General features: G+C 37.0%; 1 protein-coding gene across 5 annotated transcripts in view; it reads left to right on the forward strand.

Annotated features, from left to right (window-relative positions):
• The window catches only part of LOC116664161, a 265,889-nt gene that overhangs the window by 21,872 nt on the left and 217,228 nt on the right, over nt 1–26,789 (forward strand). Inside the window, exons 2-3 of one of the 5 annotated variants that reach the window (XM_032481548.1) lie at nt 7,279–7,439; nt 25,618–25,699. The gene's annotated coding sequence lies outside the window, so the exon portion shown is untranslated. Of the gene's footprint in view, nt 1–7,278; nt 7,440–13,708; nt 14,012–23,520; nt 24,141–25,617; nt 25,700–26,789 lie in introns of those variants that run through there. The other 4 variants (XM_032481546.1, XM_032481547.1, XM_032481545.1 and 1 more) reach the window with 4 other exon arrangements.

Here is a 26,789-nt window from a genome sequence, read left to right on the forward strand (position 1 = left end):
AAGAGAATGGAGAGTGACAAGAAGCAGGATTAAAGAGATAGGCAGGGGCCACAACGGCCTTTTTGGCATTATTAAGGGTTTGAATTAATTCTTATCAGAATCCATTGAAGCAGTGTTATCCAATAGAAATACAGTTCAAGACACATGTAATTTTAAATTATCTAGTAGCCACATTAAAAAAGTAAAAAGAAATAGATTCAATAATATGTTATTGAACACAATATATAAGAAAGATTATCATTTCAGCATGTAGTCAATATTAAAAATTATTAATGAGATACTTTTCACGCTCTCTTTGGATTACATCTTTGAAATCCAGTGTGTATTTTACATTTATAGCACATCTTAGTTTGGATGCCAAATTTTCATTGAAAGTAATTGATCTGCATTGAGATTTTATAAAAGTTACAATTGGAATAGTAGATTGCATATCTAAGTTGTTCCAAACTTACTTAAATGCTTTCCAATAACTGAGTCAAGTACCAGTTTTTAAATTTAGAATAATTGAACTTAACATAAAATTAAAAATTCAGTTCTTCAGTTGCACTAGACGCCAGTGATTAATAGACACATGTGGCCAGTGGCTGCCATATTGGACAGCTCAGCATTCGAGAGTTTTAAGCAGGGAGTGACAGGATTTGATTTGCTTTAAAAGGATCACTCTGGTTGCTGTGTGAAGAACCGACTGTGGCAGAGAAAGCATGGGTATAAGGAACCAATTACATGGAGGTCAGCAAACTTTTTCTGTAAAGGGCTAGAAAGTAAAAGGGGGCCAGATAGTAAAAATTTTAGGCTTTGTGGGCCGTATGGTCTCTCTGAGAGAGTTGTGTAACTGCCATTGTAAAGCCAAAGCAGCCATAAGCAATACATAAAAGAATGAGCATGATGGTGTTCCAATAAAACTTTATTGATGGACACTGGAATTTGAATTTCATGTAATTTCATGTCATAAAGTATTATCACCCTTTTTATTTTTTATAATCATTTAAGAATGTCAAAAACTACTCTTAGCTTGTAGGATGTACAAAAAGAGGCAGCAAATGAAACTGTGAGCTGGAGTTTGCCGACTCCCCGGTCAGGGCTTTTTGGCAATACCCCAACGGGGAGGAGGTGGTGCTCAGAAGCTGGAGGTGCAGCAGTGGGAGGAATATGGTTCCCATGATAGAGCTGGCTGGACTTGCTGATAGTCTGGCTATTGGGAGTGAGGAAAGGGAAAAGTCTTAAAAATGAAGGCACCAGCCTTCATTTTGAGCCTGACCAGATGATTTCTAAAATTCTCTTTAGCTCCAACAACTTGTGATCTATGATTTTTAAGTGGAATCCATTTTTGACCAGAGTTTGGAACGACACTCTTCCTCCTCCTTGAGTGGATGCATTCCAGTGTCTGGAAATTGTAAACCTGGGGATTTTCTGTGCTAAAGGAGTGTCATATATTTTAGCTCTTCACTGACAGCCCTATTAAGCCATTTTATAATTTTTAATTTTTATGTTGTGGAATTTTATGGATCTTAAGACAAACTTTTGTATGCACCAGTGAACTGCTTCATTTCTGTACAGCTATGATCCTGTTTGAATGCATTAAACTTACTTGTTTTAAAGCAGGTTCTATGGGAATTCTAGATCATTTAGGTCCTTCCCTCCTCTCTTTTTGTTTCATCCTACTGTAGTTATCTCCTGGTGAGCAAAGGTTTCGTGGATTAAAACGGCAATTGATTTTGTTTTTAGCTTTTATTTGAATGTATCCTTTCTCCTCGAGTACATTATGCATCTCCAAAGAAACTCATAAATTATAAACTAAGTGAAAGTTAAAATTAGATCTGAGTGTGGTATAATGCCCAAAGGAAACTATTTGAAAAGGTTACAAGCTGTCAAAAAACAATTTGTATGGTTAAAAGCCACACAGTTAGATGCTGTTAATGGAGTATCTGTAATGATTATTTAGGCATTGGTTGCTTATTATGTCCCTGTGGCAACTAATCAGTGTGTTTCTTTGGAAGCCAGAGAGGCTCAGAATTCAGCACCTATAATACCAGAGAAGTGTGTGGAAGAATGTGTTGTTCCACATCAAACAAACTGCGTCTCTTCTTTCCCCAGATTTTAATAATTCTCCACCGCTCCCAAATTGTCATTGGTGCTGATTGCAAGAATAAAGACTAGTTACTTCAGTGAAAGGATCATAAAATCAATCATGTGGATAAAATTACTGAGCCATCCAGCCAGCTGGTCTCTATTTGGCTTCACTTTGGTTCATTAGTTTATGGGGTGAATTCACTCCATATTTAAGGAAAGCAAAAACGGCATCAAAACTAGTTTGTAATTAATTGCAGCTTTTTAGAAAGGAATGTGTTTGCAAATGGAGAGTATGCACTGTCAGAGCCTGGTTTCTGATTATGTTATGAATATATCTGAAATGTACTTTCTTTTGTGTTTATGTTGACGCTGGGTACAGGTCAATTTTTCAGATGCTTACCACTGTTATCCTTGTTTTAAGAGTTTCTCTTCACAACTTCAAAAACTTTAAAATAACACAGTATTGGTTGGCTGGAGTCTGTACATCTCCAAATAATGTTAAGAGTCATTTGGTTGCCAGGCCATATAATCTTGGCGCCTGTCTCATTGTATTGCCATTCAGGTGATTAGATGGGCTTGTGCAACTGTAAGCTGACATAGAAATGACTATACATCACAAAAACCGTGTGGTTTCCATGCTTTGTTAGTGGCAAAATGGCTAATGTTAATTACTTGGGCATTTAATGGACCCAGAAATAACAAATACATGATCCTCTTGATTTGGAAACCTTTTATAAAAGGACATAAAAGCAGTCAAGCAACTCTGGAGCTGTGCCTCTACACTTCTAACTCCTCGTAATAACGGCCAAAGTAAGTGCAAAGGACACAGATGCTTTTAAACAAAAGGAGCCCAGTAGGATGGAGCACTAATATTTAATGCTACCTCTCATAAACACTGAAAGGAAAAATCTGTTGGAACGAAGAAGCCAAATGTCATAAATATGCCTCCCTGTGTCAAAGACTGGAATTAGTTCTCACAGAACACAACAGGCAAAGGCAAAACAGAACTTCTCTTGGCTACTTATGGTGGAAACAATCTGCCCCAGAGTAAGTCAAGCTACTGACAAAAGCATTGCTTTGGAAGTGATGGGTATTCAGGATGTAAGCCCTGAGGATAAAGAGTATGAGCTCAGAATGTGTCTGGGGAGATGTCCAAGCACACAAATCTCTACCAGATGTCATGAGACCCAAGGACCACAGAACTCACCAGGGTACTTGGACCACCTTTGGAGCATCTCATCCCCTATATCTCTCCAAGTCCTGCACCATCTGAACTTGCAAAAAAAAACTATCCATAAAGTGAAAGTTAAAGTCAGTAACATGGAAACAAACTACTGAAAAAAAGGATTTGTTTTAAGTGAGGAATTTTCAATTCCTTCATTTGACATTAGGAGACTGAGGCCTGGAGAAAGGAAAGTGGTGAAGTAACTTGCTCAAATTACCTATTTATCTGGTCGGTTCGGGTAAATAGCAGAGCATTTTACAAAGTGCCTTTAATATGTGTTTTAATTAATTCTCAGAAAAATCTTAACAAGGCAGGTAGGAAAAGTATTATCTTCAAAATATTACAGGTAAAGGAACTGAAATTCAGAGAGGAAAATAATTTGCTCAAGACCACATAGTTAGGAAGTCATGATCCCTTACAGTTAGCTCTTTTTGACTCTCTGAACTTTCCACCATTCTAAATTGCCTCCAGATTTAAGTTCCTTTTTCTTCCCATGTAGTAACCAAACATAATGGCAAGCTAAAGCATGAAGAAAGAAATAAAGAAAAAACAAGAGTAGAATCAGCTTTGTGTCATATTCTACAGATGATAGCTTTCTCAATTAGAGTTGATATGCTGAATTCCTCCTGAGCAGATTGATGGAGGAGAAAATCCTAGAACTTTGGTAACCATACTTCACAGATGGGCTAGTTTTTACATTCTTAGAACCTATTTTTCTTCTTTTAAAGCCCCTCAAAATTTCCCCCTCAGAGTCCCCTCAAAATTAATGCAGGTTCAAATAAAGTGAAAATGAATTGTTGCTTTAAAAAAAAAGTGACATAGGTCCCTAAGAAATGTATCACGTCAGAAATGCAGTTTTAATGGCCTAAGTTATATAAATGACACATAGTAAAACATTATAATTACCTGTTATTTACATATGTGGTCTAAGAATTACTTAAAATTAATTGGGAGCAGGATTAACAATTTTAATCACTTTATGAAATATTCATGAGCATTCATAAAAAACCACAAGGCATTTCGTTAATGAATTAATGATATTTAATGTCTTTTCATAGAATTTAAGGGCAGAAAAACCTGATTAGATAATTGAGTGTAAGTTTCTGAAGTTACTGTCAGTCTCCCTAAAGAAATGGCTACTACACATTGCTTTCAGCTGTCAGATTTATCTGCAGTTACACATGTGATTCTTTTCTGCTTTTAATAATGAACCAGATTCTCCCATCATAGTCTATTGGACATGACAACAACAATAACAAGAATACCTTTGCAGATGGACAGCACTTAAACTTTTCAAACATCCATTCTGATATCAAGGGCAGGAAATCCACTGATTGTTTTTCCCAGCCTCTGAGCTCTAGGTTGAAGGAACACTTAGAATCTTAGGGCAAGATTTGAAATTACTTCTCTCTGTGATGGAAGTGACTATGGATTTGCTTGAGGAGCACACACCATTGTATACTGTGGTGCTGAAGGACCTTAAGTCTTAATTGTTTGTGTGTTCCACCCCCCCCCCCCAAGCCCCCACAACTTCCCTGGGACCTAGCAAGGAGGCACCGATTGTAATGAGGACTAAAGTAAAATAAATGAGATAATTATATTTAAGTATGTTGTCAAGGAAGTAATACTGATAAAATGGGAGGGAAGTAATAGATGGAAAGGGCATGTGAAGGGTGGAGTTTAAAAAAAAAGGCAAAGAAAAGTCTAATGCCTAGAATTCAGGTAAATGGGGCACGCAACAAACACTAACCTTTATTACTACAGACCTGTTCAGGGAGAGGGTATTCGTTACTGCTGATGGAAACTTTGGCAGTTCCATTTTTTGAAAAGTACTATTGTTTTCAATAATCGAGCCTGCTGTTGCTAGGCTAATGAGAATTGGCTACTTAGAATCCTGTTGCTCCTGAGTGAGCTGGGATTCCTGAATATGTAAAGGGAAGGACAAGAACTTGGGACTGGTGGGGACCGCTAAGGGTAGACATTTAATGCAACACCTGAGTGGACAGGGCTATTACTGGGGATTAGTGCTGTTACTTTTATGGTGGACAGAGTCACTTTGTCTTGCTGCAGAGTTGGGGAATGGGTAAACAAGTACATTCCTGGAGAAACTTGGTATAGTTTATCCTGATTTCATGCTGTCATGACCTTCAAAGAAAAAATGTTAATGATTTTGCATTTTCAAAATCATGTTAGGTGGCTTTATCAAAGACTTAAAAATTAAATTTAGTTTATGCTTTCTGAAGAGGAATGTGTTGTGCGTAGGACATTTGGAAACTAGCAAAATGTGAAAGAATAATATGAAAAACCACCCAGAATTTCTCCCATCCAGAAAAAAAATCACTATCAATATTTTGATGTATTTCTGCTATGCTTTTTTATGCCCTGAAATATGTTAAACTCTATAAAAAATATAAAGTACTATCTAGGCTGTTTAATAAAAATCCAGCCCACGTAGAAAAGTTTACAATGGGAAGGGCAAATCCTCTTCATCCTCCAAGTTAAAATAAACTTTGGACAGTTTCCATTTTTCAGTTATTTTGATAGTCACCACTACAAATGTTAAATCATGTATTTCGTCAACTTCTTTTTTGATTTATCGACTTTAAAAATACCCAGTTATTCATCAGTTCATTCTACCTCTATGCTTGATTTCAGCTTATTTGCATTATAATGCTGTATTTATAACTTTAAATATTTTGTGATTAACTGACTTTAGGCAGTGTCTAAGGAAATGTGATTTTGTAGATTTTCTGGGCTATATTATTATATTTACCTTTTCAAGGTTTGTAACATTTACATTCCCTTATATAGCTATAATTAACTATTACTAAAACGTCATGATTTGTTTATATAAGTTGAGACCAAAACTTTAAAATGAATAAAATAGCCTTTTTAATATTGTGATTACGTGAATGTTACTCATTGTAAAATCAAATAGTGTAAATGGATGCACAGAGGAAGAAATACAATGAGCAGTAAGTCACTAAACCCCTGTGAAGGAAAATATTCTTAGCATAATACATCAAGGGATGGCAGACTCTCTTAATGTTTTTGAGTTTTCTTCACTTCTCATTCATGCTCCGTTGCTCATGTTTCTTTTTATCTTCGGTCATCAGCCAGTTTGTATTCTTTTTCATTTTCCTGGGATAGCCTTCTCAGTAAATGGTTTTTATGGGATTGGCTTGGGGAGTAAGTTTTCCTAGTCCTTGCCTGACTGACAGTTTTTCTGTCCTGCTTTTAAGCTGGAGAAGAAAATTATGGGTTCACAATGATTTCTTCTCAGACCGTTAGAGGAATGGCTCCATTGTTTTGCAGCATTCAAAGATAATTTGAACTATTATTCTTTTGTGCTAATCCTGTTTTTGTTTTTGTTTTAGTCTGCTTCAGTTCATAGAATTGTCTCACTTTCTACAAAGTTACTTCCTTTACCCTTTTGCTCTTCTCTGCCTCTCAATTTCTTGCTGGGTGGATGTTAGAAAGCTGCATCTTTTAATATTTTACTCACTCTTTTTTGTTTTTCTTAGTCCTCGAAAATTCTCTCAACTCTGTACTCTTGATCACCAGCTTGATTATTGCATCCCTTTTCTAATATTATTTAGTTTATACACTCAATTTAATTTCATCATTCATATTTCTAATATCTCCTTGCTGTCTATAATAAATTTACTGTCTCATATTGTTCTTATGGTGGCCTAGTCTAATTTTCTGATTATATTGGCTTGTTTAGTCTCTTTGAGGAGAGTAATTAGAATTTTTAAAAAGTATTTCCCTGTTTCTGCAAAGGTCACATTTTTTTGGTTCATTTTCATCTCTCTCTTTCATGCTGTTGCCTTTCCCCAAATGGCCACTGCTCCCTAACTGTCAGTTCATATTTGTGAATCATGGTCTAATTTAATTGATGTAAACTAATTCAATTCTATTTACTCTGCAGTTGTAAAGTGTAAACACAATTTAATATTATGATTTGGTTGTACTTTCTTTAGTAAAGTCCAGGAGGAAACAGAATGGGAGGACGGAGGATACAAAGAGAAGGCAGCCCATCTCCAGGGACAAGCTTTGCAGCAGACACAGATTCCTAGGACTGGAGCAGATGGGGAGCCACAGCCAGAACACTCCATTCTACAAATGAGGACTAGGCAGCAGGGTAAGTGATTTGTCAAAAACAGCAATTACGATTTTTCTTTTGCACCAATAATTACATTTTTAAAGGAAGAGCCTTTTAAATTTCTTTGCCACCACGTTGATTTGCCTAGTGTGTGGATTGGTCTTTATGGAGGGTAATGCTGCGATGGCACAAAGCACTCTGAGTGGTGATGTGGCTCTCTCACCTGGCCACTGACATCTCTCACATAGCTTCATTCACTTTCTCAGAATTAGTCTCAGTTTTTACTCTAATGATGATCTCTGCCATATTCTCCACTGTATTTGTAAGAGGGCATTTCCAAAATAAAATTTAAGAGACGTTGGTGTCTAAGAAAGAACACACTCAGAAATGGACAGAGCCTGACCTATGACCATCTATTTCCCAATTTCTAAAACATAAAAATAAATTACTTATGGCAAAGGGCCAAGTGTTTTCAGATTTATGTTGCACACTCTTGGATGTTTTCAAGTGTTATCCTTAGAAGCAGGAACTAGGCATTTTCTTTACAAATTATGTTAAGGTTTCTCTTACAGGAGAGCCAAAAAGAGAGAGAATATCAAAGGCTTTGTGTGAGGGACAGAGGCTGTGAATTTGAGTCCTGGCTCAGTCATGCTAACTGCTTTGTTTTGCATACATTTTTTTAACCATTCTGAGCTTCAGTTTCCTTATCTGTGAAATGATTATTTAACAACACTTACCTTATAGGGTTGTTTAAGGATTAGAATATAGGAACTCATTAAACAATATACTATATTATTAGAAGAGTCTGCAGTCCTCAAATGTTTATTGAGCTAATTGTAAGAATAGCACTTAATCCTTTAATTGAAATACGTAACCAGCAGAGTTGTGGGAAACCGAATCACTTGGGAGGGCTATGCAGCCTATAAAATAAATGTACCATTCTGCAAAGTTTGGAAGTTTAATCATTATTCTGAAATTGAATAATAATAATGAAGAAAAGACAAATGAAATGCTATACATAATGCTTTAGATTTTTATTAATTTAATAGATTGTTAAATGGGATTTTCTCTCTATCTTGGTGTCTTAGTTGTGACCTAAATGCTGCGGAAATCAGTCTGCAGTGTTGCACATTCTAAAGAAAGGTGTGAGGCTTGTCTGTGTAGGACTAACCTTTCTCTTCTAGTCTGTAGAAGAGAATTCTATAGACTTTTGAAGATAGAGAGTGAGAATATGTTTTTTATCATAGCTCTATGATTGAGGTGTAATTCGCGTAACATACAATTCACCAGGGCAACCTTGCAAACTCCAGTGGCTTTTAATGTGTTCCCAGAGTTGAGAAATCATTACAAGAATCAATCTTAAAACATTTTTATTACCTCCAAAGAAACTTCTCACCCTTTAGCAATAACCCTTCAATCCTCACCTCCTCCGCATCTCCCAAAACTAGACAGCCACTAACCTACTTTCTGCCTCTTGCCTATTTTGGATATTTTATATGAATGGAATCATACAATACAATTTGTGGTCATTTGTGACTATTCACTTAGCATAATGTTTTCAAGTTTCATCCACGTTGTAACATGTATCAGTGTCTCATTTTTTATTGCCTAATAATATTTCATTGTATAGATTTATTGCATTTTATTTATCCATTCATTAGTTGATGGACCTTTGGGTTGGTTTTACTTTTGGTTACTATGACTAGTGCTGCTATAAATACTTGTATATAAATTTTTGTTTGCACTATGCACATGAGTGTTGCCTTCCAGGATGTTATGGTCTAAATGATTTTATCTTCCCAAAACTCATATGTTGAAAATCCTAATGCACAATGTGATAGTATTAGGAGGGCCTTTGGGAGGTGATTTGGTCATGGATGAGATTAGTCCCCTTGTAAAAGAGGTCAGGAAAGTTCCCTTGCCCCTTTCATCATATTAGGATACAATGAGAAGTCTGCAGCCCAGAAGAGGGCCCTCACCCAGCCATGCTGGCACCATAATCTTGGACTTCTCAGCCTCCAGAGCTGTAAGAAATGTTTCTGTTGTTCATAAGCCACCCAGTCTGTGATGCTGTTTTAGCAGCCCGAATGACTGAGACACAGGAGCAGGAGTCATAGGGATGTAGAACGAAATTAAAAGCTGAGGCATCATCAGAAGTGGTTTTCCTGAGTGTGTATTGCTTGGACGGTGACAGGGTCAGTACCTATGTCCCAGTCTGGGGATCTCCAAAGACTTCCCAAAGCAGACCATGAAATAGAGTCAGAAGAGAAAGGACCACATTACTTAAGCACTGATCAAGAAAACCTTTGTCTTTTCCATCTATCCCCCTCCTCACGCTGTTCCCTCCCCTCACTTTTCCATTTCTTGTACTCAAGTTGCAAGTCCAGCATGTGCTGGGGAAGGGGAGAAAGTTTTGAAATGATTCAAGTTTTGATTTAGATTGGATTGGATATTTTCACACCTGAAAATAATACTGTTCTGATACCCAAAAGTGACCACAAAAACCAAAGGGAGCTTCCTGAGATGTTTCCCAAGAGGGTAGAAAGGAGATCTAACAGAGAATTTCTTAAAATAGTAGAGAAGAAGAAAACTAATTCTTTATTGTACCCCATCAAGTCTAGCCTGTTTAATATATACACACATGCACACATGTATGTGTACCTACATATTTTCTCAGTGTTGCATTCTTTCTAGGTTGATGAAATATATCTCAGCCCTTTGGTCTACTCATCATAGCAAATAGTAAAATGGAGTTGTATGGAATTCCCAATCATAGAACATTGGGGAGTGATGGAATCAAGAAATGGAGCCCAGGTCTATGACTGGCAACTTGTAACTGGAGAATGCAGCCCTATGGGTTGGAACTCCCCCTAGGGCTGTTAATATTGTCAATGACTCTAATAATTGATTGTTTAGTTCAGATTATGTGATTAAAGATCTTCATCCTCCTGGGAGATTACGGATCTTTCAGTAACAGTTAATTTGATAAGTGAAAACATTCAGTAAACAAAATGGTCCCTTGAAATAAAAGAATATGCAGAAACAATTTTCCAAATTCATATTTTAAAATAAACGTGTGAATTGCAGGAAGCCAATTATTTGGGTAGCAGCCTCCTTGATGCCAGATTGGAGTGACAATGTGGGTCAGTCCCAGAGAGCCTGAGCCCTGGGTCTTGGTCATGTCAGGCCCAAGATCAAGAAAGAGTGCATGTGCTGAAAAGTTTAGCATAACATCTTAGAGACCCAGAGCACGGAGGCCCTTCACACAAACAGAACAAATCCTTTTCAGTGCTTTTAGACCTTAACAAACATGGGGTGATGTATAAAACTTCACCCCCCCGACCATACAGCAGGCCCCTACCCTGCAAACCCCTGAACTCTTTTCAGCATTTCTTAAATCTGCCCCATTGAACAATCTGCATTCATTGTAACAAATACAATCTCATTGAATTAGATTCTGAAGAGACTTTATAGTAAGAAAAAAGAGGACTGATCCAGTGTTCTCTTTGGTTTAAACAAGGGACAGAGCACAGCAAATGAGAAATCTTGGGTGAGCTAAGTTCACTGGAATGGGTGGGGAGGGAAGGAGAAGGGGTGAAAATTGGATGGACTTGTACTGGGTAAGGAGTCAATTTCTAGGTGTTCCAGGAATAGAAAACCAGCATTAATGTCGGCCCTTTAATTGTGTGACTGTTAGGTGTTACTGGGTACATTTTCATTTCCCTGTCACAATGTGATACATTTTCTTTTAATTTAAATTTCCTTGAAAGTAAGGTAGGGCTTGGAGTCAGACTCATCAAAATTATAAAGTAGGAGAGGAAAAACACGCCAGTAGCTATTTGCAAATGTAATAAAGATTTGACTAATCTGCATATTTATAGTTTGTATTAGCTTACTGGCCATCACAGTCTGATAAAACTTGCCCTATCACCCAAGCGCACACTATTCATTGCCTACTATCATTATGATTATCTATGGTCCTCTCATTACTCACCCATTGCTTCAGCTGTATCAGGAATAAAAATAATAAGCCATAAGCTTTCCTGCTGCTTAACCTAACAACAAATCATTCCCAGTTCCAAGCCCAATGTCAATTATACAAAGCAAATTAGGATCACGCAGACAGATTTCGTCTTCCTTCACTGGGCAGCTGACCTCCCTCCCCGAAGCTGTCGACCCATCAAGTTTTACATTTAGAAGCTCATTCTTGATTTTCGGGAACTACAAATCCCTAATAACTTAACAAGCAAAACATAGAGTCAGCCTTGAAATGCGTCAGCACACAAATTAGCTAGACAAATAAAAAGAATAAAAAAATCTAGGAAATAGCACTTATCATCAGTCTCCCATTCAGAAATAATGAAGGAAGATGGTTTATACAGATTTAATAATAAGACATGACATAAATGTAAATATAACATGTTACGACCTTTCTTCTGGTAAACAATAAGCATTTTGTTCATTATTCAGAGCCTCTTTGTTTACAACGAATGTGGTGATGAATAGAAGTTATGACATCAATTAAATCACAAGTTTATATTATTTTCAAACAGACAAAGTGCAGATATTCCAAAGCAGGTAGCAAAAATGATGAGTTACTGTCTATCCTTGGTCTCTAAATGAGTTATACATATTCAAAAAAGGAACGTTAAAGATGCTGTACAAAGCCAGGATCGTATATTACTTTTCCTCTGAACAAAGATAACATTTGTAGAATCCCATTAGCAATAAATCTTTTAGATTTTTTTTCACTTAAAATCTTATGATCCCAAAGGGAAGAATAGATAATCAGTAAATAGAACTCTGATATCTGTCAGGAATTTGCCTGAATTAGAGCTGAACTGACTTGACAGAGAGATTGAGATAAAAGAATAATCTTTGGTATTTTGGTGAAGGTATTTGAATTTTTCTTTAAAAGTGCCACTAAAATGAAAACAAAAATACCTAACCTTGTCATATTTGAAAAACACAGGATGGATAATATATAATCACCAATGATATAATAAAATAAATATCCTCGGGCAAATGGTATTCACAGACCATAGCATAGTTTTAAAGAATATTGAACTAGAATATGGTTTTAGAAGTATTATATAAAAGAAACAAATAGTTTAGTATTATATATTTCTCCTTTCAATGATTTCCACATTAGAAATTAGATTTAAAAAAATTTTTTAGATGTTCCCTTTTCTTACTCAGTGAATGGTTATATCAGGAAAGAAAAACAAAACTAAACAAGGTGGGAGAGGATTAAAAACATTCTGGAATATTGTACATAATATATTCAGCAACACATGGTCATTATCGACTGGAGCATTGCAGTGTCTGGCACTGAATGTAATTTGGTTATGGGGTCCCTGTGGATTAAATACCCATTTCCTAGTGCAGTAGAGTTAGAATCTTTCCACACCTTATTTCTCTGGATGAAGGAGTTTCCCCTAAATGGGGACTACCCCACAAAAAGGGACTTTTCTTGAGATGAGACTTGCCTCATTGAGATCTCTCTGCTTGCCTGTCCCCTTACAAAGTGCATTGTCCATGAACTTGAATTGTGGAATTCTGCATTAGCATCCTAGGCTCCCCTGGACATTATTAGAAGATGGTGGAACATGGAAGTAAAAGTGCTAGTGGTTGCAAAGAACAATTTTCTCTCAACCTAGGACTAGATGGTATCAGAAAAAAAACACTCATTGTAAATCTACTTACAATTGAAACCAACATTTTATTGACAATAGAGGGAAAGGAAAGGTTTGGTTGGCACTTTACCTAAATATATAAAATTAGAAATAATGAAAGTATGTTAAAAACAAAATTTAGGTCATATAAAATCTAGTCAGTAATCCTTAGAAAAATGAAGAAGTAACCAAATCTTAGATTTTTGAACAATCTTTTCTCATAAAAAGAATCAATTTTGCAAAAATATGCCATGGTTTTTGTTACTTTTCAAATGGGTTTTCCTAATCATTTGGTTTTCAAATTGTTCCATTTTGAAATTTCACCGATTTTATTTTCCTTTTTTCAATTGTTTGACCTTGATAGATCCACAGTCTTTGCCTGTGACTTGAACAATATCACTTTAATAAACTTTATGAAATCCTGCATTTTAAAAAGATTTTCAGTTTAACTCTGAAATTTTTATTCTATTTGCATAGGAAGTCGTAGACATCAGATTCTCAGCAGGATTATACCTGATCAAGATGTTGATCCTATGGATTAAAATAGGTGCTATGTTAATTGAAGAGGGAGTTTGACTTGGAACTAATCTTAAAAGTGGTCAGTTCACTGCGATTATTTTCATGTTATGACAGCTTTGATTTCCAATGGACAATTTTTCAACTGGTGAGACTCACAAAATGAATGCTCAGATGAGGAATCAGATACCTGTGTCTACTTGACAAGTTACTGGAGATCCAGAGGAAACAATGTAGGTGTTAATAATGGCTAGGTAGCTAATATTTTTTAAAAATGTGAACTAGGTCATAAGCACTTAACATGTATGGATTTGTGCCTCAGAATTCTTACTGCCCTCTGTAAGAAGGAAGGGCAATTTGACTTCCATTTGCTTATTCTACTCTTAAATCCCTTAGATTCCTTTTCTGCAGATTTGTTGTGCTGTACATCTATTACACAAGCATATGTGGATGCTCTCCGTCTGTCAGACACTGTGCTAGGCTTTGCAGACACAAAGAAGGACCATGTGTCTCTGCACACAAGGAGCTCAGGATCTAGGAGGAGAAGCATCTGAACAGACTAGCAGAATGTGTAAAACAATGACTGAAGGTCGTGGTATATTTATGATGTGTCAGGCACTGCACCCGATGCTTCACTTATATCATTTCACTTGATCCTAACAGCCGTGTTGGTGGCTGAATCTAGATTTGCACCTAGGTATTTCTTAGGCCAAAGCCATGTTCTGTATCATTGTACTCTCTGCTGCCTCACAGGAAGTGCAAAGACCGAGGAAGGTTTACACCCAGGTGCTGTGAGAACACCCAGGAAGGCCTCTGACCTAGACCAGGGGTGCCTAGGAAAGCTGTTTTAGGCCGCAGTGTGAGCTAGAATCTTGGCAAGGCAGAGCCAAAGGGAGATGTGGTGGAGGCCTGGGTTGGGTTCGGGAAATTACTCTGTTTTCTTCAGTATTATAAGCATAGTTATAGTATAGACCATTTTACAGTACATTACCTGGAATAAACAACATAATTTCATTTACAATCGTGCTTAGTGTTCCTGACTACCACCAGAAAATTCCAAATAAAATCTGATGTCTGATCACTGTTCCCATTTTTGTATAAAAGATTTCAAAAGCCCGCTGCCTCAGGCAGTGTACTTAAGAGGGATTGTTACTCAACTGATGACTGCTGCTTCTGATTCCTTCTACAATGTATATTTACCCAGAAATGTCACATGGGGATTTTGCATTTATATAATGCTTTTTAGGGCAATGAAAACCTAATAAAATCGGTCAGCTTATTTAATGTTCAAAGTGTTTAATAAGCTTTTTTTTTTGAATGAACCATTTAAACGAGTTTTTTTTTTTCTTTTTTCATTAATTAACTCACCAGTACACCAAATACGTATCAGATAAATGAGTTGATAGGGTCCCCAGTTTAGTTGAAGATGCAATACGGAAAGCACTAATTAGGCAGGCAAGAGCTCCAGATAATTAAATAGTGATTAATAGATTTTTGTGCCACCAAAATTAAAAGTAACTAATTGGTTGAAAAAATATTTAAAATTGTGTGCTTGGAACTTACATGTTGAACGCCATTCTGAGGGATACTAAGATTATGTTGGTTTTGTTAAGAGTGAAAGTTTTATTATTTTTTTTACTCATTTTTCTCCCCTTTCTGACATCTTGTGTCAAAGTGTTCCCGTGTTAATAGTAGAATATAATGGAAGTTTATGCAATTAAATACAGCAAGAGAGTTTATAGACCATTTATCATTGGATATGGGTCATATACTGTGAATTTCAGAAAATAAAAGGGAATTCCATTTGTAGCTCACTCTTGCCTGAAGCTCACCTAATGAAATCTTTCTCACTCATAGAATTAACAGTGTATCCAGCTGAAAAGTATTCAACATTCTCTGTGCATACTAAGCATGCAAAAGTAGAATAAAACCTTGCATACTTACAGGGGATTTTTGTTGCTTTTTCTTCAGCCCAAATTAGGCAGCTCTTGTTCATTTAGTGCATTTGAAAGGAGCTGAACTTTTAAAATTCTGAACTGTCAGTCCCCATCATTTCATTTGACAGCTGACACTTTGAGAGTGAAGAACACACAAATCATGGGAGTGGAGTGAAATACTGCTAATAAATGCTATTGTTTTTCCTGATGGAAAAGGAGCACCTTAAACAACTGTTTGCAGATCCAGCGGGTTTGTTATGATGCAAAATGCATGTTTGGCTGTCACCATTTTTGTTTACTACCTGCAGAGCATAAAATTGCTGATAAAAGAAATGGAAGGAACATAAGGCAAGATTCATTAAGAAAAGAACCATGCTTTTCTCCTCCCTGCCCACCTTTATTACCCCACCCTCCACTTCTAATATGATAAACACCGAGTCGTCATTAAGACATGAAACTAAATAAATGTATAGTTCTTGAGATAATTACAAGATTTCTGTATTTATGGGAAACAGGAACCCTGAAACATTTACTTATCTGTGCTCTGCTTGCTAAGCTAGGAAAGGTGTGAATATTGGCCCTGCCATTTTGTAATTTTATTTCAGAAGGTCCATGATAGTTTTAGATGCTTTTTAGCTTTGTTTTCCACCACCAAACTTCTGAGGCCAAAGTGTTTGTTGGTAAGTTGGTAGGAGCCACCTTCTTGATACAGAAAATCTGTATACAGACAGATTAATACAGACCTATTAACCTGGCCACACTATAAAAAAAGACACATTATATTTTATTGAAGCCTTCCTTTGTTAATATTAATTAATATACATTCAGTAAGAGGATCAGTCCTATTTTCTTTTATATGCACCTACTGCAGAGAAAGGTAAATACATGGCTTGGGGAGTAATATGTTTTGCCTACCTCCTGGTATATTAACTCTCAGAGCACTTTTACCTCTTATTTTGTAAATATTGCTATTAAACTTAGAAAATATCTTTGACTATCTTAGTAAACCTCAGTAAGATGTCAAATAAAGTAAAATTTAAGTCTGATCCAAATAGTGAACTAGAAAGGTTATAGTATGTGACAGTTAAATTATGGTAAGTGACAGTTAATTTTAGGTGTCAACTTGATGGGGCCATATGGTGCCCACATTTTCAAACATTATTCTGGGTGTGTCTGTGAGGATGTTTTTGGGTGACATTAATGTTTGAATCAGTAGACTAAGTAAAGCAGACTGCTCTCCCTAATGTGGGTGGGCTTCATCACATCAGTTGAAGGTCTGACTAGAGCAAGAAGTCTGATCCTCCTTTAAGTAAGTGAGAGCTCCTCCTGCCTGACTGCTTGACATGGGACTTTGGTCCTATCCTGACTTCAGACTTGAACTGAAACCTTGACTCTTACAATGTCACCTCTCCTGGTGCTCGGGCCTTTGAACTCAGACTGGAACTATACCATTAGCTCTCCTGGTCCTTCAGCTTCCAACTGCAGATCCTGGAACTTCTCAGCTTCTACGATCACATGAGCCAATTTGTTATAATAAATCTCTCTCTGTATGTGTACATACTGTTGGTTCTGTTTCTCTGGAGGGCTCTGATTAACTCATGGGGTTTAAATTAAAAAAAAAAACTATTAGTGTGAAAAGTTCAAGAGTGACTGGTATTGCTCTTTTCTTTCTATGCAAGGACTTTTAGTTTTCAATGCAAATAATAGGAAAAGGAAATTATTTTCAATATTGTTTCTTCCTGATGAACTGACAGAGATAACTCACTTAACTGTCTAGACAGGAAACATACATACATATGAAAACATTAAAAAGCTCATTACCACATGTTCTTGAACAATGCTAACATCTTATGCACGTGTTTACATGTGTATGTACAAAGTACAGTTGATTGAGAAAGTGGAGAGTCCAGTAAATGAGTTCTAGTGGTATTCTCCACATAATTTTTAGTGCCTTAGAATATCATGAAACAAGAAAATGCTTTGGACTTTTATGGAAAAGTGCCCTTTAAATTCAAGGAAATGTATGCACAAATATCGTATGTAATTTACATGGTTTCATAGGAAGACATGGAAAGTCTATGTGCCCCACTGGGAAACTCAGAGTTCCTTCTGGAGAAGCCATTGCTCTGCTTTCTAGTTTCACTGCTTTGACCTCTCCTCTGGGTTTTTCTTGAAATATGTTTAACTTTGAGTCACCATCTCTACTGTTTGCTTACTCACCTTCTCAAAATCAACAGGTCAGAAGTCAATGGGTACTTTTTAAAATTCATGACTGTCATAGGATATATGATTCCCAAGACAGCTGTGGCAAATAACCAGTCTTACAGATGGCTAATATCCAGAATGTTATTCTGTGCCTCAGATTTTACTAGAGTTGCCCCTTATGCCCACAAATAGGCAGTTTGCTTGGTTTGTCATTCTCTTCCAAAGGTACTTAGGACTGGTGGAAGCCTAGAGTGAGCAGTTATGTTCCTCCATGTGAGAGCACAAGTGAATTAAAGTTCCAGTGACTCAAGTCTCCAAGGCAATTACTGAGGTTTTCAGTAGTTAAACCGAGGTAACTTGCAAAGAGCCCAGTTCCACTGCTGACTTGAACTTTAAATCAATATGTTTCCATAGAAATTATATATGATAGCATATGTAGGCTGGGAAACAAGGAATTGAGGCCCTGGAACAGATTTAAAGGGGAGAAAGAGAGTCTTTATATGAGGCTAGATTTTCAAGTATTATCTAGGGCAAAAGTTTTTTAAAATCTTAAATTACCTGTCACTCCATAGCAGAGAAAAGTTCCAGAGACTTGACTTTGCTCTGACATAGTCACTCCACATAATGTCAGAAACCCCTGAAAGGGTACTTTGAAAGATATATTGCAAATTGTTATGCAATTCCCTATTCCGCTGACCAGGAGAATTAGGAATTTGGGAGGCTTTTTTTTATGTTGGATAGGGGAAAGAGAGGGTACAAAATTGACATGGAAATTTATTTTTAAGGATACTAAAATCTGGGCAGTTTTTACTGCATAGCCACAGGATGCTGGCTACAATAATTTGAAGCAAGGCAGTAGAGAGACTGAACTGTTGGCTATGGAGAATAGGTTCTGGAAAAACCCTTTCACTACAATTTAAATGGAGGAGGACATCGCTGATCTCAGATTCTTTCCAATTTCATTGGAAGGCCTGAGGAGCAAGGAGGTCAGATATGGCAGTTGCTAAATGGCCAGTGTAGTTGGTGTGACTATTACATAGATTGTGCACAAAGAAAAACCAGTCAGTAATGCCCTCTGAACCCTGACAGGAACAGAATGCTCATCTTATGTGTTACAGACGAGTCAACATCTTTGTAAGCAGTTAATGTGGTTAAAAGCTTGGGCTTTGGAGTTAGACACACCTGGGTTCAAATCTAGGTCCACAGTTATTAGCTGGGTGCCCTGAAAAATTTACTAAATCTCTTGAAGTTTAATTTCTTCACCTGTTAAATGAGCTTAATAATTGTATCCATCTCTTACAAACGAGATCCCGTGTGGAACCTGCTTAGCAGAGAGGTCTTGGCATTTAGCATGTGTACCATACAGTGTAGGTAATTAGTTACATACAGAAGCTAATAAATGGAAGCTGATCTGGTCGTGGTAAACATAGTACAAAATATTTAGAGTAAGGCGGTCCTGAAAATCAGAGTTGACTTCTTATAACTGAAACAGCCTATTGATGTGAAAAAAAAAAAAATAACTTGGCTTCATCCTTTTTTCATCACCTGTGAAAACACTGCAGCAGGGAGACATTTTAAATGCTTTCTAACAGTGGCAGCTGAAATGTTATTATTAAACATGGACAAATATAAAATATTGACTCTTCTTGGACAAGAGTGATTCACTGAGTGTTCCTGTTACGTGAGCATGTGTTGCAATCTTTATACGTTTAGACAGAATTGATAACAGTACTTGGAAATAAGGCGTCATGAAGACTCATTCTCAGATGACTTTAGGTTGTGAAACTTCTGTCAGTAAAAGAACAAGAAGGATGTCATAGCTCTCTTTCATTCACAAAGCCAAGGGGTAAAAAAATCCCTCCAATATCAGAAACATATGGTTTTAAAGTTCTGTGTCTGAGTCTGCAACATTGATGGAGTTTTATGTAAAGAGATAAAAATCTATGCATGGACTGTCACAAGCTGTTTGGGTGAACAGCGTCCCTGTTGCTAAACCACTGTTGATATTCTCAAATGGGTTGCAATGAGAACCACCTGTAAGCCAGACAGGTTTGGGAGTGGTGCACATCATCAAGAAATCCAGGTCGAAATAATGTAAATAATTTGGCTTAAATATCTATCAATGAGTCATATGGCGATGAAAACCTCAAGAACAAAGAATGCAGAAACAGGTGTGGACGTCTGTCAGAAGCACGGCAGGAGTGTGTTTCTAAGGGATGAAAGTAAGACTCACTCAATGGCATTTTGCAAAATTGGGATTCCTGTGTTCATTCACCTTTCGAATTATTTACCCTAATTTTTCTAGCCATTAAGTAGTCAGAGGACTCCACAGCTTTAGAGAACATATACAGTATTGAGAAAGAGAATATCCACAATTCAAGGTGAAGAACGTCTTGGAACAGATACTTGACTGTTGTCGGACTGTAGCAAGTTGAGGGGGCGACACAAATTTGTCAGCTGTTTTATACTTGCCTGAGTGAATTGCCATACCTTATCTCAGTATGACCCTTATGTGGCAGACAGCGTGGGAAAAGATTTGACCAGTGAAAAGCTTTTATGAAATGTTTTATTCTAGATGAACTGATGAGGCACCGTGAAAATAAAGATCAATAGAGATGAAATGAAATGAAATGAAATCGAATCTCTTCTGAGCATTTGGTTCTCAAAGACTCTGGTCTCATCCTTGGCAGACTCACAAATTTCCTAGGTATTTATTAAATGGTTGAAGCACCATGGATGTTTAGGTAGTGGTGGTGGTAGAATGTGGTCTGAGAAGATCTCAAAGAGTTGTAGAGAAGAGAGGAGAAATGTATGTCAATAATTAATCTTAAAACAAGTAAGATAAAATAATAGCCAGGTAGAGGCGGAGGACTGCATAAGGGTTGAGCACCTGAACTCTGTAATCAGTGGCCTGGTTCTGCCACTTATTAGCTGGATAACCTCAGACAAGTTGTTTCACCTCTCTATATATCTGTCTCCTCCTTGGTAAAGCAGCAGCCGTGATAATCTGTCTACAGCCCTTAATTATAATGCCTAACGTAAACTGAGTATTCAGAAGAGATAGCCATCATTATTAATCATTATAAGATAAGTACTATGATTAGGGGCGTTATGGAAGATTTGATGGCATGTCATTGGCTCTGATTTTTGAAAAATTAAGATTTCAGCCTTGGGAAGTGGTATGATATAGTTAATTAAAACAAAGTGAAACACATGAAAAAAAATCTTGGACTTTGATGTTAAAATACTTGGTTAAGTTTCTTCTTTCTGGTCAGTTTTCGTTGACTTTCTCTTCTACATCAGACACTGAACATGTCACTTAACCTGTGTGAGTCTCAGTCTCTGCATCAGAAAGTTGAAATAAAAAGCCTGTTTTTCATCATTGCTGCTGTGAGGAAAAAAATGTACCCATGTTTGAGGAAAGCATACTGTGATCTGAAAATTGCTATTGCTATTATAATTATTACTTCAGGGTGGACAGAAGGGATGGAAAAGGGCCATGTAGGCTATGAGATTAGCCTGAATTAAAGGCATGGAAGTGTAATGACACAGTGTCCAGGAAATGACTAGGAGGCAGATATGCCAGGGACAGAAAGGTGTGTAAGGAGTGCTTGGATGGAGGACTTCATGGAAAGCCTGAATGCTGGGCTACAGCTTTGAGCTTTATTCTATGCCCAGTAGGGGGTCAGTGAAGGTTTTGAAGGAGTATTACATGTTCTGGAAAGATTATCCTACACCCTGCCTTACAATGGGATTGAAAATTGCCCATTGGTACATTATGAGTGATGAGATCACCATCTTACTTTTGTTCTCTCCCTTTTCCTGGCCCTGGCCTATGTTATTATTTGACTATCCTTCAGTAATCCTCAGCATGAGGTGTACATTAATAATCTTCTATAGAACTTTAGAAATATATTCATGTCTAAGCTTCGTTCCATACTACTGAATTAGCATCTGGATGGTAGGGCCCAGGCCATGCATTTGAAAAATCAGCACAGGGGATTCTGATGTCCAGATCCAGATTGGACTGAAAGCTTCTTTTTGAATGTGCTCTCAACCCAATAGCTCCTTATGATTTAGTGAGGAGGCTATTTAAGTTGCAAGGAGCATCCACACGTTATGGTGGTTTGTTGTTAAGATATCAGTGAAAATAAGACAGAGAGGAATCTTGCCACTTGGCTGTGGCTCAGGGAAACCAACCGAAGCAGGGCACTAGACAGTATGGGACAAAGAGCATGCTTGGATGCCCAGGGACTGGATCACAGGTCAGAGGTAGGAAGGTGACTTGGGGTTCCGCTGTGTAGCTGAGGAATCAGCAGGGGACCAGGGATCCCTTCTGATGGTGTACTGCGGGTATGACTGAGCTGCTCTGTCCTTGCTCTGTCTCTGTTCCATATCGTCAATGGAAATTCCAGAGAGAGACAATTAGATTGGCCCAGTTACTCAGGGGGATCATCAGCCTCTGGTCAGGTGCTTTCTCTTTGGTCAAGCCAGTCATGAGTGGATGGCAGGGTCTCATGAGGTGGCACATGTGTAAGAGTTCCTGCAGATGGGGCCTGGGCTTCCTAGAAAGGGATTGCTGAATAGTGGTTTTTATTCTGTTACCTTTAGTTAGAACGTGAGGCACAGGTCTAAGCATTTTACCTATGTACTAATCCATTTAGTTTTCATAGCTTACATACTTTGTTTTTATTTATTTAACAAATATAAAGACTTTACATAAATACAAATTTCTATGAACATTTATAAGTACTGTAAATATATATAGCAGTTATTCTGGACCAGGCACTGTGCACCAGTACCTTACAATTATTGATTCATTTTGTGAGAACTTACAAGGTAGTTACTCTTATTTCTTGTTTTGTAAACAAAGAGAGTCATGGAGTCCACACCATTTCTGGGGTCATATGGCTAAAAGCTGCAAAATTGAGATTTGCACCCAGCTACTCTGGGCACACATTTACCTGTTGTGCCATTTATGGAATCTGTTTCTTTATGTGGTCAGATAGCCCACAGTACTAGTTGTATATTTGTTCTTATTACACCTACCAGGCTGATTTACAGAGTGGTGCGAGGATGGGCACATAGCCTGTGCCTGCTTCTCAGTGCACTCTGGTCTTCTAGTCTAGATCCAGTACTCTTTCCCCACCATGCTCTTTTTCCTTTGAAGTTCTGCATCTGACCCAGGGTCTCCTTAAATATCTTTCAAATAATTGTGGAATGAAAAAATGAATGCATGAATACTTAAGGGAGTGAGATTTCAGAAGTAAAATCAACAACAGTTGAATGGGAGTTTGAAGGAAGATGTGAAGAATCTTTGTCAGAGTGGAAAATCACAGAGGATCGTTTGAGAATTCCAGTATTAAGAAGGAATGATGTCACTTGACTTTGCTGCCCCAGAAGACTCCGCTGAGACCTGATGAAGTGTCTTAAAGAGTTTTGTTCCTAATCTTCTTAGTTTGTAAAAATCTGAGCAATCTGACATCCCAGAATTTAGGAATTCATTGCTGCTTTTCCAGAGACTTCATTATGAAAATGAGTCATCATTTAGTATTTTGTTGTGAACCTGGAGCCGTAGCAGAAAAAAGAAGAGCTAGAGGAGGAAAAGTTAAGTAAAATCTTATCAACTTTTCAACACTAGGCATATTGGCATTTGATTGGGTTTTTCTTTTATTCATGCATTTTTTAAGGAAAAAAGTCATGATTAAAAGGAAAACTCAGAGTCTCTTTTGGAACATACTCTTCAAAAATATATTAAGAAGAAAATGGTTTTTATTTACTCAGCAGGGCAAGGATAACGTCATCAGTGAAAGTGGGGCGCACACACTGAAGGGGAAAACCTAGAGCAGTGACAGCCTGCCGGTCCTATTACCTCCCGGTGCAGGAGGCAGCAGACAGAGGAGGGAGAGGAACAGCTGCATATGTGCGGTAAACAAGCACAAGGGACTAAGTGGCAGCTTGATGCCAAATTAAACCTGTGCATGAACCTTATTTGTTTCCTTGCAGTTGAGGGGAGACATCACCGTTCAAACAGACAAGCCACATAAGGCAGGCTGTGTACAAACCAGAATCAAGGTTTCCCATCAGAAAAGGTTCTCATGTCTTTTCCTGTTAAGAACTTGGTTTACATAGTTCTGCTACATTAAAGACACTGGCTCTAATCAGTTAGAATGGAAGAACCTGAGAAACGGTCACACAGAATATTCTGACAATGTCCCAGGGTGCCTAGAGATTATGATCTCATTTTAAATGAGAGGAAGAGGACAGTTCCTCATTCAAGAGCTGTTTCTGATTATCCTACGAAATGTGTAATCTTATGAATGTAATATGTAGGGTAATAAGATACTCATGTAACAGACTTATGTTATATAATACAGTGTATTGTTTATATACTTTTTCTTTTTCAATAAATCAAGTTTTACTTTTAATTCTGCAAAATGGTGTCATTTCAATTTATTTACACACATTCCCTGTAAGAAAATCAATTCATTCTGGTTATCCCTTTAATGTCTTATAAAACCTCTCCCCATTCCTTTCCTTCTCTCAGTTTCCTTTTTTTCCCAGCTCACTCCCCAACTGTGGCCAAGATGTAGAATATAACAAAATAAAAACATGCAATAAATCTGGTTTGTAGTTGAGATTCTAAACAGATAAATGTACTTAGAACTCTTAGCAAGATCATAATAAATACATATTGTGATTAGGAAAGAATAGAGCAATAGATATCTTCAATTAGAAGTCCTCAAAACCTATCTTTAGAAATTAATTCAAATAGAAAGTTATTTAGATTGACTTATTTACTGTTACATTTTACTATGCTTGTTATGTAATGATTTTTACAGTCTTCTGTACCATGGGAAGGAATAGTAATTTTTCTAACTAATTTTTAACATGGGGAACAGAGGCAAAAAGAAGTCAAATGATATGCTTAATTAATGAGGCAAAAGAAATAGATTATTTTGGCTAATTCAATATTTTAGTGGCTCCCATAAGCCAGTATCTAGTGTAAATCTCCTTTCTCTGATAAATTTGTTAACCCAAAACCACTATCTATAGGTAAAAACAGAATAAGAATGATTTCCTTGGTGATGATTTATCAACAAGTTTTTAAGATGAAGCTAGTTTTAACTTTTCAGTGGTCGTTTTCAAATTACCATTGAGGTGATTGGACGTAGTGTTGGCAGTTATGTTCCCAAATCTGGAGGTGATATTAATAAAAACATGAAGTGAGGAAGACATTTGGATGACTTTTGGTATCAGTGGGAGTTCTATTCTCTTCCTTTTGGAAACCTGGCAAACTTCAGAGTGGAGTATTTTTTAGTAGTGCTTTGCAAATGGAACATCAGTTGAGCAGGCTTGGATCCTACTGGTAGATCCCAGTATGCTTTGCTTTGGTAATGTGTCCTTCACCACATTTACAGGTATTTTGGCTCTTGATTTTGGCTGGGTGTAACCACAGAATCATACAGGTAGAAAATATCCTTGTGGCATAAACAAATCACCTAGTCAGGTTAATAAAGCAGCATACAATAGTAGAAGAGAAATGGTGTTGGTAAATTTTACTTTTAATTATCAGTGGAATCCTCAGCAATAAAAATCAAACTAACCCAAGCACACAATAACAGCCACAACATACTAAAAAATAAAGCAATAAAAAAGGCAAGTTTTTGATTGTCATTAGAAACAAACAGAAATTTCAAACTTGCAAACTCTAGGATAATTTTATGAAGCTAAGAAAACTACTAAGGCTTGTGATTGCCATCTATATATTTGTTTGTTTGTTCATTTGAAAAGCTTGCTTGTGTGTGCGTGTGTTTAGCAACGGTGGTGGTAAACAATTTTTGAGCTGTGAGTTCTCCAAAACCTCATGTTCATTACTGACAGGGTCGGAGGAAAATATAAGGATTTTTCTGCCCCATCTGGCAGCTTCAGTTCAGCAGAAATGAGAGAAGAAAGCTAAACACAGCTGTGAAGACAGAAGGCTGAGGAGCAGCGTCCTGTTAACGACTCAGGACAACTCTTAGCCCCTGTTCACAGTGACACGGGGGCAACATAATTCTTAAGGTCTTTAGTATGGAAACAGTGTCACCAGCCCTCAAGGATTTCTGAGTTTTAAATAAACAAACAAAACAATTGGTGAGGTTTGGCAAAATAAAGGGAAAAATATTAACCTCCTTTGGGGTGGGAAAGAGAGAGACATTCAAAGACAGAAACAGAAAGAAAAGTGGCGACCACCAATGGGCGATTTCTAAAGCCAAAGCTGCCTTAATTCCCACATAGCTTTTTCTTTCTTCCTTTCAATTGCTGTTTTTAGCAAGGCTCTCTGTCTTTTCACCTTTACTAAATATGGCATCTAGATGACTGGTCCTTTTGTTGTTCCCTAATTTAAAACTTGTAGGTTGTTGGGAGATATTTTTCCTCTCTCATTTAACATGATGAAAAATGATTTTTTGAAGGCATTAGAAAAAAAATTATGTTACAAAAAGGTGATCCTTGTACTTCATTTCACCCCTAGCTTGCCTGCTTTTTTCCTTTCCTTCCTCCCTCCCTCTCTTCTTTCCTTCTTTCTGCCTTTTTATCCTAAAATGTTTATTAAATGTACAAAGCATGCAAGGCATAAATCAATGCTTTGTTAATAAATAACATTTCAGTAGTTGATATATAAATCTTCAGTTAGTCGTTTGCCTTTTATTTGTTCATCTTTTCAATGGGGAATTGTTTCCTAATGTATAATTTTAATGGCATTTTCGTTTTTAAATGTATTAAATGCTCTGCTACCCAGCCTTTACCAGTATGCTCACTTTAACTGGGATTCTTCAGGGGCTTCAGTATAATTCATGACCATAATGACATGGTAAGAGTCTGCATAAAATTTGGAATTGTGGAAGATTAACTTATATCCAGTGTGGTTACAGTGTTACAATTTTTTTTATTATGTTGTAATCATCTGAGAATTAGAAATCCAGGTGTGGCACAGGTAATGATTACATAAAAGTTGATTAGAATGCTTCATTCTCCATCCACACCAGATAGTATTTTTCATGTAAATGTTTTAA

Source organism: Camelus ferus, chromosome 6 (genome assembly GCF_009834535.1).
Source record: "Camelus ferus isolate YT-003-E chromosome 6, BCGSAC_Cfer_1.0, whole genome shotgun sequence".
NCBI classification, from domain to species: domain Eukaryota; kingdom Metazoa; phylum Chordata; class Mammalia; order Artiodactyla; family Camelidae; genus Camelus; species Camelus ferus.